General features: G+C 44.7%; 1 long non-coding RNA gene across 2 annotated transcripts in view; it reads right to left on the minus strand.

Moving 5' to 3' along the window:
• LOC120408615 overlaps positions 1 to 11,598 on the minus strand; it is a 51,270-nt gene extending 39,672 nt beyond the window's left edge. The window contains exons 1-3 of one of the 2 annotated variants that reach the window (XR_005600821.1): positions 11,453 to 11,598; positions 10,656 to 10,721; positions 8,421 to 8,530 (exon numbers count right to left, since the gene is read on the minus strand). This is a non-coding gene — a long non-coding RNA (uncharacterized LOC120408615). Of the gene's footprint in view, positions 1 to 8,420; positions 8,531 to 10,655; positions 10,722 to 11,215; positions 11,307 to 11,452 lie in introns of those variants that run through there. The other variant, XR_005600822.1, reaches the window with a different exon arrangement.
• Positions 11,599 to 15,238: the final 3,640 nt, after the last annotated feature.

Genomic DNA, 15,238 nt, shown 5'->3' on the forward strand with positions numbered 1-15,238 from the left:
CTTTAATTATAAAAAGTTAGGTGCTGTGTTCTAACGTGTAGTTTTGTCTATGTAAAGTCATAGAGCTCCAGAAACAGGAGCATTTGTTTTGTTTGATTTAACTCTATCAGAAAATGGTTAATGCATGAGGAAAAGATTACCTCAGAGAATTGATAGTGCAATAAGGAGATATATAGGATTAAATGCAAGTGTGTGTGTGTATTTTACTGTATGTGTATACAGACCTGGCCTTTAAAGTTCCTCTCACCATGCAGGAGCTTTTCTGATCTATAAACTGAATTCCACTGAGAAACAGAGTTCCTGTAACATACCATTTTACAACGTAAGACTTGGGACTTTAAAGGGCTGGAACTTTGTGTATTACACACACTGTGTGTATATTATACAAACACACACATAGTATGGCAAATACATATCCACACATAGAAACAATCTTGTATTTAATGCTGATGATGACAGAGTTGGATTATGAAGAATTTGTAGGTACAGTATTGTGTATTTGTCTGTGCTTGGATATATGGTAAAATGTTATGTACTTGGAATCTATTTTGTGGTTTGTCATTTATTTATGAATGCTACTCTGGGAAGAATTAAAAATGGGTTTATTTCATAGAAATACAAAAGACCTGGGGGGGAAATGTACCTGTAACTCAAGCCTTATCTTTGTACAGTGCATTTCACATTTCTCTGTCAATATCCTGATTGTTTTGTATATTGATATGATGGCAGGAATCCCTAATAAAAAAAATATACTGAAAAAAATTAGCACTCTGCAATGATGGCACTTCTTATGATAAAAGAATGTTTCTTAGTGTTGGATATCAACCTAAATTCATATTAATCCTGTACAAACAAAATATAGTGTTCACAATGTACTTTTTCAGGACTGTGCTGTCCAATGAAATGGTACAGTCTGTGGGACTGTTACAAGTTGATGATTTCTATATATGTTTTAGTAACTGTTGGATACAGTATGTGTCAGTCTTTAAAAGAAGTATTTTTGATGTAAAACAATTTTAATATTTAGTTTGGACTCTTTGGTGTATTTCTGAACATTCAAAGAGTGTTATAAAGTCACACAGTTTAAGGCCAGAAGGGAACACCATATCATCTAATTTGAGCTCCTCTAGTTCACAGGCCACATACAACACCCAGCATCCGCACACTAAACCCCATATGTATGTTTGTATTCTGTATCGAAAGCCAGTACATACCTAGTTATGGAGATGCTAGTTGTAACTCTGCAGCTAATGTAGTGTTGAGTTATGCACTTAAAAGCAGGGACTCGACTTTTTTGTAACGTATGAAGAATACAGTGTATCCTCCCCAAAATTACTGGTTTTACTCGGAATGCTACAGTAACTCATCACTTAACCTTGTAGTTATGTTCCTGAAAAATGAGACTTTAAGTGAAACGATGTTAAGCAAATCCAATTTTCCCATAAGAATTAATGTAAATGAGGGGGTTAGGTTCCAGGGGAAAAATTTTCACCAGACAAAAGACTATATACATACACACACATACATACACTCTCTCTCTCTCTGTAAGTTTTAAACAAACAGTTTAATACTGGTATACCGTTAGGATGATTGTGAAGTTTGGCTGAGGTGGAGGAGTCAGAGGCTGGGATATTTCCCAGGGAATGCCTTACTGCTAAATGATGAACTAACAATTGGCTGAGCCCTCAAGGGTTAACTCTCTCACCCTACAAGGCAGCAGGAATGGAGGGAGGGGAGACAACATCGCAGACAGAGACACACACCATGTATGAGAGAGAGAGAGGCGCATTTCCCCTTTAAGTACGCTGACCTTACTCTTAAGTACACTGCCTTGTTAATTAGATCAGCTTGCTGAGTCCGCAGCTGCTGCCAGCAAGCTCCCTCAGTCCTGAGCCCTGTCATGTGTCCCCCTGCTCTATGGAAATGGGGTAAGTGGGGTGTAGGGGGAAGGAGGACACCCTGACAGCCCCCGTCTTCCTTCTCTCCCCCCCGTGCAGCAAGCAGGAGTCTTGGGGAGCAGCTCCAAGGCAGAGGGCAGGAGCAGCACACGGCAATGGGGAGAGGGACAGCTGAACTGCTGGCAATTGATACCCTCCTGGGCAGCTGCTGCACAGGGAACTTAGGGGAGCAGGGAGCTGATGGTGGGGGCTGCCAGTCCACCCTGATTTCAAGCCCCCACCAGCTAGCTGCAATGGGCTGCTCTTCCTGCAAGCAGTGGACAAAGCAACTGGGACAACTTTAAGTGAGGAGTTACTGTATTTATTAGTTTCAGTTAAAAATGAGTTTGCAGAGAGTCTGAAACAATAATTCTGAGTTGTGAATTGCCCCATTCCTGGTAATAGGAGCTAACTCAGATGCCAGTGAGGATACAGTATTTCAAAATTGTTTACTACTCATCAAAGCATGAAGGAGATAAAGTGTTGTATTATGAAGTTCTGTGCTACCATTTCCCAAAGTGAATGTGTGCAAAGGACTAACTGGGGGAGGATAGCACAAACTATATATAAACTAAGATGTGTAGACCTTTTAAAGACACATGGTAGGATTGGTAAAACAAGTCTCTGCTTTCAAAAGTACGGGAAACTGCTGTAGGATTTGGAGGAGCTCATCAGCTTTGTGTGATTCCAGGAACGTCACTGCCAGATAGGGTGACCAGATGTCCCGATATTTACTTGTTCGGTCGGGACGTGAATTGTCCCGATATTTTGCCCCTTTGCTCGTGCCCACTCCACCCCAGCCCTGCCCCGCCTCTCCCTCCCCCATTGGATCCCTCCCCAAATCCCCACCCTGGCCCTTTCCCCGAGCCCCGCCCCCTCACTGCCCCATTGGAGCTCTTCCCAAATCCCTGCCCTGGCCCCACCTCTTCCCCAAGCACGCCGCATTCCTCCTCCTCACCCCTCCCTCCCAGGCTTGCACTAATCAGCTGTATGGTGGCGCAAGCACTGGAGGGAGGGGGGAGAAGCAGGATGCGGCAGCCAGCTCAGGGGAGGTGGAGGCAGAGCGAAGGTGAGCTGGTGTGGTGGTGAGCCCCCACCAACTTTTCCTACGCTCCAGCGGCTCTTGGTGGGGTTTTGGGTTTTTTTTTTTCCCTTTTGTTTTTGTTTTTTCCTCTGCCACTGGCTCTTGGGGTTTTTGTGGGGTTTTTTGTTTTTGTTGTTTGTTGTTGCTCCATCAGCACACACACACCCCTCCACGTCCCAATATTTCACGTCTTCTCATCTGGGCACCCTACTACCAGGGATCAAAGTAACTTCAAGGACTTACCGGTACTCCAGAGTCCTGAGTAGGGGGTGGGGCCTCAACCAGAAGAGGCGGGGCCTTTAAATCCCCAGGCCTTTTAAATCAAGATTTAAAGGGCCCAGGGCTCCAGCTGAGGTAGCCCTTTAAATCACCCCCAGAGCTACCAGCTGCAGAGGCTGCTGGGAGCCCTGGGGCTAGGGGGCAATTTAAAGAGCCCGGAGCTCCAGCTACCGCAGTGGAGCCCCAGGGGCTCCCGGCTGCTGCTGCTACCCCGGACTCAGGGCTCTGGCCGAGATTTAAAGGGCCTGGGGCTCCACTGCGGTAGCGGCAGCTGGAGCCCCAGGCCCTTTAATTGGCTCCCTAGTTTTGGGGCTCCCGGCAGCCTCTGCAGCTGGTAGCTCTGGGAGTGATTTAAAGGGCCTGGAGCTCCCAGACACCGCTATCACACTCAGGACTCCGGCAGCGATTTAAAGGGCACTGGGCTCCAACCACCACTACCGCCCTGGGCCCTCTAAATCGCCATCCAAGCCCTGCTGCCACATCCCTGGGGTAGTGGCAGCAGGGCTCCGGTGGTGATTTAAAGGGCCAGGGGCTCCTGGCCCCTGCTACCACAGTGGAGTCCCGGGCCCTTTAAATCACTGTCGGCGCTCCGGCAACCGTGCTCCAGTGGCAATTTAAAGGGCCATGGGCTCCCCGCAGCGACTGGAGCCCCAGGCCTTTTAAGTCACCGCCCGAGCCCCGCTGCTGGAGGCCTTGGGGTAGCGGCGGCAGCCAGGGTCTCCGGCAGTGATTTAAAAGGCCCTTTAAATCACTGCCTGAGCTGCCACCACCACACAGGGGCTCTGGCAGCAGGGCTCTGGTGTCAATTCAAAGGTCCCGGGGCTCCAGCTGCTGCCGGGAGCCCCAGGCCCTTAAATCACCGGCCTGGGGACAGCAGCAGCACCAGCGCTCCAAGCGCGTGCCTGGGGTTGCAAGCTGCGGGGGGGCAGGGCGCTGGTCCCTGCGAGGGTGGCAGTCAAGCAGCCTTCAGTGGCTTGCCTGCGGAAGGTCCACCGGTCCCGCAGATTCGGCGGCAATTCAGCGGTAGGTACGCCAAAGCCACAGAACTGGCGGACCTCCCGCAGGCAAGCCGCCGAATCTGCGAGACCGGGGACCTCCTGCAGGCACGCCGCCAACGGCAGCCTGCCTGCTGTGCTTGGGGCAGCAAAAAAGCTGGAGCCGCCCCTGCCTGGGGAAGCTGGTCGGGTACCAGCCGGACTGTACTGTACCAGCTTACTTTCACCTCTGTCACTGCCTATCCTGTTTGCACCAGTGTACTTTGGATTTTCTCATGTCAGCTCTCAAGAAAGGTCTGAATGATCTCCTGGTGTATACCTCAGCCATTGCAGCAGTTAATGGCCCTCTTGAGAGCAGAGACAATGGTCCACATTCTTGTGTTTAGCATTTTTTCATTCCTTAGCTCTACAAAGGCTAGTGACTGGTCCAGCCATTCCTCAGCGGGATCTACCCCTCTCCTGCAGATCCTTATAGGAACCCCATCTTAGTATTTGAAGCAGTCTCCTTAGTGTTTGATTTTTTTCAAGATAGCTTAATGGCAATCACCTTGGCCAGATGAAGTCAGTGGGATTATTCCATTATACACCACTGTAAGGGGCTACAATCTGTCCTCAATGCTGCGCAGCTCCCTCATGGAGAATTAAGCTGCTCTCTGTCCTGTCAAATGATGTGTAGAGACGTAGAATGACCAGAATTTAAAACTATGGTGTAATTTTTAACAATAAGTCATCTTTTTCATAACATACAGTCAGCTTGTCATAATCACATGGCAATATTATTGCATCATAATAAAGGGGAACAATGGATCTCTGCTTTCACTCAGGGGAAGACACTTTAGCTTTCATTTTCTATACAGAGATAGCAGATAACACAATGCAGAAAGGAAGTAAACAGTGACCTATGAAAACTTCGACATTGTGTCCCATTGGATAGAGACTGTGTTCTTGATGTTCAGTCTTATGGTTTTTTGTTTTTTTTGTTGTTGTTCTGATTGGTTTAATTAGAGAAATGTTTGAGGTAAGATGAGGTGCATTTCTTATTTTGGAAAATAATTAACATTATTGATTGTGTTCCATGTGGGAGTATATAATTATACATGACTGGAAGTAGCTATCAATAGAAGAATTTGAAAAGCTTCTCAATTACATTGTTGTGTGCCCTATTTAGAATCTTTAATTAACAAAAAGAATTAGCATATGAAATGTGTGTTGAAAAAGGGACTTTTTTAATCACTTAAAAATATTTTTCTTGTTGTTTTTAATACAATGGCAACTACAATAGCCTATGCAGAAAACATGATAAATGGGAAGAGGCTGATTCATTTTTGGCTCTTTTAATGCATTTTATTAACTGGAAATAGGGGAAAAAGTGAGCCCCAGAAAGCTAATGATTCTCTGCAGCTCACCACCACCAAGTGTTTTACACATCACAGTTTGAGAACCCCTGAATTAATTATCAATCCTTGCTGGAGACCACAAATGATTTCAGAACAGCTTTTACTAGTCAGTTTATTTTGGGCCTGGCAAAGGTCCTTTCAACAATCCTTTTGTAATTATTAAATCCTAAAAATTGTATGCACACCAAAAAATTGAACAAATTCAAATTTGTCATGCCAAAGTTATTCAACTTTTAGGTACTGAGGTAATCATGGTCTTTGCATCCTCCTAGACAATCACACAAAAAAAGCATAAAATCCACTCATTCAATATTGTAGCAGAGTTCAACAGTTATCATTCGCAAGCAATACTTGTGACAAGGGTTTTTAATCAAAAGTTGTAACTAACTTTTCTTCTTTAAGGCTGGCTAGTAAGTTACTCAGTGACCTACTGGAAATTCGTAGATTTTAAGGCCAGAAGGGGCAATTATGATAATCATATCTGATTTTCCTGCATAACACAGTCCATATAGTTTCACCAGACATTTCTACACTGGAAAAAATTATTGTTCTCTACTATATAAATGAATATTAAGTCCAATAACTTGTGTATGAAATAATGAATATGTTCTGTGTTTGTACAGCACCTAGTGCATGGGGAAATGGGGAGAGGTTAATCCATGACTAGGGCTCCTAAGCACTACAGTAGCACTGACCTTTGCCACTTGAACTAATGAAGTAATTGGTAGCAGTAGTAGGTTGTTATCTGCTGTGTGGCCCAAAATGCCAGAAAAGATTGAGAGAGACATTTTTTAATGGCTTTCATGATTGTTTGCTGATGTTAGAGGAATCTGAAGACTCAGAACTCCTAGGTTTGATTTCAGGCTCTGGAGGGGAGTATTCTGTAGTGGTTATAGACACTTCTGCCTCATGTGCTCATCTCCCTCTGCTCCTATCCACTCCTCTACACACATCTCCTAACTTCCTTCCACTCTGCTCCTATCCACTTCTCCACCATGTCTTCTGTCCCCTTTCCCCTTTGCTCCTATTCAACACCCTCAACCACTCCCCAGATCCTGTCTCCCTCCTCTTCTGTTCTGATCCAACCTCCACTCGCACCCCAGCTCTCTCCCCTCTTATCCTCTGTCTGTTCAATCTCCCCACACCCTGGCCCCCTCTTCCTTCCTCCTCTGCACCTATCCAACCTCTCCATCCCCTAGCTCTAACCCCTTCTCTGTGAGCTCATACACCCACCAATCCCCTCTAATCCTATACACCTCGCTCTCTGCTGTCCTCTGGCCCCTGCAATCTCCTCCCCCTACCCCAGCTCCTCACCCTCTCTGCATTCAAGTCATGAGGATTCCTCCTCCAGGCTGTCTAGGTGCCAGCAGAGGGGTTCATTGAGAGCACAGGAGAGACAGCCTTCTTGCTCTCAGTTCTGGTGACCAGGACCATAGCAATCTGGAACAGCAATAGCAGTAAATCCTGCTCAGCACCTGCAGTCCTGGGATGGAGAAGATTCAATGACTGGGGGTAGGATACAAACTTAGTCCAGTTGGCACATAGGAGCTACACAGATTTGAGCATTCTCAGTGCAGATGAAAGCTTTGGAGAATTTAGCCACCCACAAACATCAACTGAGCATGTGCAATTTGATTTTTCATGGCTCATAACTTGGCCAAATTTGAGTGAATTTTCATAGTGACAGTAAAAGGCACATACCTGACATGAGGTTGATCCCCCTGGCAGATTTCAATTCATTGTTCCAAAGCAAAGATCTGCTACAGCTTTCAGTGAAACAATTTTAAGAATTTTTTAAATACAGGACATGTAATTTTCCCAAATCCCTTTTTCAGAAATGGCAGAACCATTTTATCTTAAACTTCCCAGAAAATACAGCCTGAGCCAGTCACCTAGCATGGAAAATTCCAGCCCAAACTGCTAAAGATAGGCAACGTTCTAAGTAACTGAAAACAGTCTTATAATGGAAACCTTAACTATGGGTGGCACTAACAGCTCTGTCTATAATAAAAGTTTATAATTAATTTTGTTACTGCTTTCTCTTCCCTTCTTCACCAGGATGGTTCTTAATGGAGGTAGCTTTCTTTCATGACTGTCAAATGATGCCTTTTGTTATCTAATAAAGTGTTCTTAAACAATTCCAAATCATCATAATTATGAGCTCATAATTATCTTCATCTTTTGAAACGGTCCTTTTAAAGAGCCCTGGATACACATTTTTGTGCAGCCGTGGTATTTCATCTCCCTGGCAGAGGCAGGTTAAGTGCTTGATAATTCATACAAGTAAAATGTCTTTTTACCTCTTTTGTCACATTCTGAAAAGCAGCCCTTACATTGAAACAGCCAATTTTGAAAGCACACTGCTTGCATTAAAATTAACTGTATCTATAAACCCTTTTCTCTGAATTACTGTTACTGAACCAGTAAGTCACATCAGGTTAGTAAAAACATGTTCAATCATTTCCTGTGTACCATTGGTAGGATATAAAATGTTGTTTTCTATAAATCTACTTACATTTATACTCACCATTCCTGTGAACGCCCTAAAAATGCCCAATTATAGCAAACATGATCTTCTAGATTATAATTGGCTCATTTTTGAAGTTTGTACATATGGTTAGATAACTGAGAAGGTTTAACTTACCTTGCCCATCCAGCACCCACCAGGATTGGCAGAAAGGCTAGGAACATCTGCTTCAGAGATTTGTCTGCTTTTGTGGCTTCTTACCTGCTTGTCGATAATGACTGGATTGCTTTACACTGAATTTTTGGTGGTTATGTTGCTCTGCATAGAAATGTATCAATGCAGAGTCATCAGATCCCCTCTGGCCTCACCATCTGAGTAGAATGATCAACAAAAATCAATCATCAGAAACTTCAAAAGACATTTATTGAAACATGAGAGCTAGTCATGGTTAATGAGATAAAAATGGCGATAAAAAGTTTGCAAATTTGAAATTTAATAATAATTACTCAGTATTTACAGGTTTCAGAGTAGCAATTTGTTAGTCTTTAAGGTGCCACAAGTACTCCTGGTTTTTTTTCAGTATTTACATAGCACCTTTCACATTCAAATAAATCACATTACAAATGAGAGCCAGGCTGGGAGTGCATGGCCTCTTTGGCTCCCTCAAAATGAAAAGGGAAAATTCAGGGTGTGTTCCTAGTAGCTGAGGGATAAAAAGGTAAAATTGAAGGGGTTCTTACAATTGAAGGGTAATTTACATCTGCTTAAGTGATGCCTTTTTTTTTTCTTTTTTTTCTTTTTTTTTTTGACAGTGCATCAGGTTGTTTTATTTTGTATTTCTTTGTTGTCTTGTTAGGAACTGTGTTAAACATGTTTTGTGTGAATGAATGTATGTGGAAAGATAAAGTGAGAGTGAGGACTCTGAGGTCTCATTTTGTTCTGGGGAGAGGTTCCAAGCCAGACTCTTGAACTCCAGCATCCATTTGGAGCCAACTGTGATGAGTTGAAGCCAAACTAGTGGAATGGTGGCAATGGATCAGAGCTAGCCTAGTGCAGTAGCTCTCAACTTTTCCAGACTACTGTACCCCTTTCAGGACTCTGATTTGTCTTGCGTGCCCCCAAGTGTCACCTCACTTAAACTATTTGCTTTCAAAATCGGACCTAAGAATACAAAAATATCAGAGCACACTATTACTGAAAATTTGCTTACTTTCTCCTTTTTACTATATAATTATAAAATTGGAATATAAATATTGTACTTACATTTCAGAGTATAGTATATAAAGCAGTATAAACAAGTCACAGAATGAAATTTTAGTTTGTAGTGACTTTGCTAATGTTTATGTAGCCTGTTGTAAAACTATGCAATTATCTAGATGAGTTGAGTACACCCTGGAAGACCTCTGTGTACCCCTGGCTAAGAAAAATGGGTCTAGTAGAATGGCAGCAGTACACCAGACAGGAGTTGCAACTATGGGCCAGAAAAGACCTAGTCAGATAGTACCAGATCGGATACAGCTAATATCAGTGGACAGAGCAGCCCTCAACAGGCCAGCACAGATTTGGCAGAAAGACATCAGAGCTGTCCACAGCAGTCAAGCTGAGGGGAATTGCCCTGATCTGCACCCACTTAACCACTAGCAAGTCAGACAATTTGTGAATTTTGTATGGGTGAATAAGGATTGTGGTTTATACAACAGTGTGAAGAGGGAGATCTAACAACCAGCCAAGAATAATGACTGAGGCTCTGAGGACTGTCCCACTTATCTATTTTGTGATTTTGCTTAAGTTCATTTTAAAATATATTAAGATAGTTTATTCCAAATAAAATTACCAGGGCCAGCTACCTGATGGGATAGTCTACAGTACACCAGGACAAGCTAACAAGATTCTAAGGTAGTTAAACTGTGTCTACATTAAATGCAAAATGGTGTTTCATATTCCATTTAGTAACTTGATTTTGAAAGGCACCATTTTTCCTGTCTAGACTAGGCCAGGGAAGGCATTGCAAATGGTAAAAATAATTGAAAGCATCCACCTCTTTATCAGCTTTCATTGTAAAGTAACAAGACCTTTTTTTAATGTTTGTATTTCTGTTCTGTCACGATGACTGGGTTATATTAATTCAAATAACTAAAGCACATACTCAAAAAGTATGTCTGTGAATTTCTTGTTTGTATCCTGCTCACAAATTTTGCCCTAAATGCCTAAAAGTAATTATTGAGATTGAATAACTCAATTGAACTTAAAAAAAAAACCTTACTTAGGGAAACCAACCTAACAGTTTGAGGAAAAACACTTGGAGGCAAGCGCCATGGCAGTGTGTAAGTTAAGTGTGTAAGGAAAGAAGAGCTGAATCTGACATGGAATTTGAATTGAAGGACACTTTCCAGCTCTCACTTGGACTGCACTCACAATTCTAGCTGCTAAGATAATTAGCTCAACTGGTATATAAGCAGAAGCCAAAATAGTAAATACTTTTTATTAAATAGTTACCATTTGAACTCTGATCTTTTCTCGTGATCAGTCTGAAGACTTTTGTGCTCATCTCTTGCACTAAGCCTATGAAAGAAATGATACACAAAATTTGTTCGTGAAGGAAGTGAAAGATTGCCCTCTAGTGACACTTCACAGTAATCTTTCAGAGGTTGGTCTACTCCTTACCATGGACCAAGATATTTCAAATCTGCCAGGGTTGGATATAATTTTTTTTTGGATTAAGACATTTTGAAAGTCTTCCTCTAAAGAAACGAAAGACTTGGGAACATAGTCGGGCGGGGCGAGTCTCCCCTGCCCACATCCCAGCAGGGCCCCGGCCGGGAGCCGGTGTGGGGCGGCTGCTAACACCCGCCGCTTGCGGGCCAAGGCGAGCGGGGCTGAGGCGGGGGCTCCCCGGCGGGCAGGTGGCTGCTCAGCGCGGCTCCAGGCACTCGCACCCCGCTGTCTCTGTGAAAAGTGCCACCCGAGCCGGGGAAGGAGCAGAGGCATAGACCGGTACCTGCCCTGTCCCCGCCCCGGCCTGCCCGGCTCCTCCCTCCCGCCCCGTAGCAACGTACACGCCCCAAAGCAGGGGCAGGCGGCCTGTTCCCGGCCATCCCTCCTCCACTGGCCCCGAGCCCGCCGGCACCGGCCTGCGCAGCGCTGCCCCTTCCGGCTGCGGCATAAAGAACCCTCGCGTGGGCCGGCGCAGGGACTGAGCACTGCGGGCAAGGCGGGTGGGGAGTCCCGGGCTGGGGGCAGGGCTGAATGTGTCACCCCGCCGCACACGGACACTTGGCCAGCCGCCCACTCACCTCTCCCGCCATGCAGCCGCCCCTCCAACCACACAGTCAGGCACCTGCCCGCTCCCCCCATTCCTGCGCGTTTAGCCGCTCAGCCAGCCACTTCTCCCGCCACACAGCTACCCGTCAACCATTCAACTGCCCACCCAACCGCCCATTCGCCCCTCCCACCGTGCAACGGCTGGTTCAACTGTGCAGCTAGGCAGCCAGTCACCGACCTAGCCACCTGACCCTGCACCTGTACAACCAGCCAGCCACGTGCCCTGCTACAGAGCTTCCCAGCCTGACCATGCAGCTGTCCAGCCTTCCAATCATGCAGTCACTCACCCAGCCTTCCAATTGCCAGGGGCGGCTCCAGGCCCCAGCACGCCAAGTGCGTGCTTGGGGCGGCATGAGAGGGGCTCTGCCGGGGGGCGGCGGGCGGGCAGGGGATGCCCGGTGGCTTGCCTGCGGAGGGGTCCACTGTGGCGGCCGGCCGGGAGGGCGCGCGGAGAGGTCCCAGAGACGGGACTGCAGGCAAGCAGAGCGCCCCCCCAGCACAGACCCGTGCTTGGGGCAGCGCGTCTGCCCTGCCCCCCCCCCCCAGCCAACCCCACAACACCCCAGCGGCCTTCCATCCACCCTCCCAGCTATACAGCTGCTCAGCCACCCAGCCTTCCAACCATCCATCCAACTGTTCACTCACCCAGCCATATGATCGCCCAGCCATCTATCTGCTTGCTCATCCATACATCTGTCCATTCATCCACATACACACCCAGTAGCTCAGCCACTCATTGTCCCACTCAGCCACCCACCTGCTCACTCAATCATCCACCTCTCCATGCACCCATTCAAGGAGGCATCCAGCCGCCCATCAAACTGCTCACTTCCCCTCCTAGAGCCCATGAATGCAGAGGGAGAAGCCTGATGCTGAGTATGGAGTTTCATGCATGCCACCTCCTCCCTTCAGGAGGTGAGGAGAATTTGCCCCCTCCTCCCCTGACAATGTCTTTTGTTTGTGAGCTGGGCTGTGCTGGGTCCAGCTACCCCTTGTGACAGCCAGCAGCACTGCGGTGTCAGTTCTATGGGGGGGAAAGGACATTCTGCACAGAACATTAATTCTGCGCAAATTCTGCATTGCGCAGTGGTGCAGAATTTCCCCAGAAGTAATCTTCAGCTAGACAGTTTGTTTCCAATACACAGCTGCTCAAGGTGAAAACTGCAGCACAGCAAACACTAACCAGTCTTGTCAGTTTATTTAGCTGCTATTCAGAACCCTCTGGGGAGCTGTGTAATTGACAAAAATCAGTTCCATTTTGCTCTGCTGCTGCTGCTTGAGAAAGCTTTGAACAATTGTAAAAGAAAACACTATTAACTGGGCAGAAGGACTCAGACAGAAGCTGAGGTGGGAGGAGTATACCAAGGTAACTTCCTCTTTGAGCAGTCGGGGAGGCGAGAATAGAGACTAAGCAGACTAACTGTCCTGGTATGCAATATTCCATTTTGAGCAGCCTGGTCTGGCCACTCCAGTGAAGATACAGCATTGTTTATTGACAATAATTAGGAAAAAGAGACAAAGAAGGGACTCTGAGGTCTCCCCAGGATAACTTATCTCTAAAGCCCTAAAAATATTTGAGTGTTAATGGTAACTCTCTTGGGTCATTCCTTCTGGATGGGAAGTGGGCTGGAGATAGGATAAACTATTAGAAGTGAAGTGAGAGATTGACCTGAGCCAGAGAAGTTTGTTTGACCTTCATGTTAAAGCGAGCTCTAAAGCAGCAGTATTTGAGATCTACTCTTGTAGAAACCTGCCTGGGTACATGAAGATTGAGGAAGATTTAAAGGTCAGAAACTAATTACTGGAAGGGCCACGTTATTGAGTATACAGGGATATGCCAGAAGGTGTTGGAGAGCTAGATAGTATTTTTTTCAGTTGACATTGACTTCTGTGTAGCTGGTAAATATTCTTTGTTCTTTAATCATTTGAAACTATTTGTAAATACTTACGATTTTTGTTATGTTGCTTCATTTGTATTACTTTCTAGCAAAAGTGGATGAGATCTGGGCTGTATTCCTTTCTGTGCCAGATATCTGTGTGCCTTTGGGAAAGTCACTTAATCACGCTGTTCTGCAATTTCTCCCTCTGTGGCAACTGGAATAATATTTACCCATCCTACTGGTAATGTTTGTAAAGTCTTTTGAGGTTCTTTATGTGAAGGTACTGTAGAAATGAAAAGTATTATTTTTAATTATTACTCTGGTCCACATTAAATATCATATTGCCTCTATAAAAATCCATGGTACGCCCGCATCTTGAATGCTGCGTGCAGATGTGGTCGTCCCATCTCAAAAAAGATATATTGGAATTGGAAAAGGTTCAGAAAAGGGAACAAAAATGATTAAGGGTATGGAACGTCTTCCGTATGAGGAGAGATTAATAAGGTTGGGACTTTTCAGATTGGAAAAGAGATGACTAAGGGGAGATATGATAGAGGTCTATAAAACCATGACTGATGTGGAGAATGTATGTAGGGATATTAAAGAAGGTTTATATTAAACATGGTTTATATGAGAAATGATTTATTGATTTATTGTTAATTAATACTTTATAACTTAAGGTTTATGTTAGAAGTAAATTTGTGATTCCCAACATTTAGCCTCTAACCTGCAAGCCACCAGCTGTGTCTGTGTAAAGCCTGCTCAAAGAGATACTTTGTATAAAACTTGTTAAACATTTAATTATCTCTAAGTAAGCCAAAACAGTAGCTGTTATAGTGTATAAATAGAGACCCCCACCCTCTGTAAGTTTTCATCTCACTTTATCTTTAATTGTTAAAAGACAGGGAGTTTCACAGAAATTGGTAACACCCCAAAAGGTAAAGAAACAGTGAACTAAATGTAATTAAGATAGAGAATGTATGTGAATGCGTGCCTAGTTTAAACAATGAATGAATGGTTAGGGAGTTACCAGTCTGAAAAATTCAGTGTTGGCTGAAGAAGGTGTCAAGTGGAATCAACCAGATGACCCCCATCACCTCAAAGGAAGGAAAAACAAGCATCTGACAGAATGGAGCCAGCCACCTGCTGATTGATTTAGCAACAGCAAAATGAAGCAACTCTCATGGACTGACATAGGAATTAATTCCTATAAGAATGAACTCCAAAGACTGAGGACTTTGCGTCTATGGTTCTGCTGCCAGCCTCCAGGAGCATCAGATGCATCTGATACAGACTCGGCTCCATCCTCATGACCAAGATACCTGGCCAGTAACTTGGCATGAGCAACATCTAGGCTGGTAACTATAACATATATACAGAACCTGAATGAATGATTGTGTGAATGAATGTGTGTGTGTGTGTGTGTGTGTATGTATGTATAAGGAATAAGTAGTAATAGAAACAAGTAGAAAAACATTATTTTTTGTTTTGTTATGGTATTTACAATAAATGTGGCATCTTTGCCTTATCCCTCTTAATAAGATCCTGCTGGTTTTTATTATATTGGTATAACATGTAGATTAGAAGTGTTATTTACTTCTCATAACAAGAACTAGGGGTCACCAAATGGCATTAGTAGGCAGCAGGTTTAAAACAAACAAAAGGAAATATTTTTCACACAGTGCACAGTGAACCTGTGGAACTCTTTGCCAGAGGATGCTGTGTGAAAAAATAACAGGGTTCAAAAAAGAACTAGACAAATTCATGGAGGATAGGTCCATCAATAGCTACTAGCCAGGATGGGCGGGGATGCAAAACCATGCTCTGAAGTGTCCCTAGTCTCAGTTTGCCAGAAGATGGGAATGGGCAACAGGGGGT

Source organism: Mauremys reevesii, linkage group 6 (assembly GCF_016161935.1).
Source record: "Mauremys reevesii isolate NIE-2019 linkage group 6, ASM1616193v1, whole genome shotgun sequence".
Classification (NCBI taxonomy): domain Eukaryota; kingdom Metazoa; phylum Chordata; order Testudines; family Geoemydidae; genus Mauremys; species Mauremys reevesii.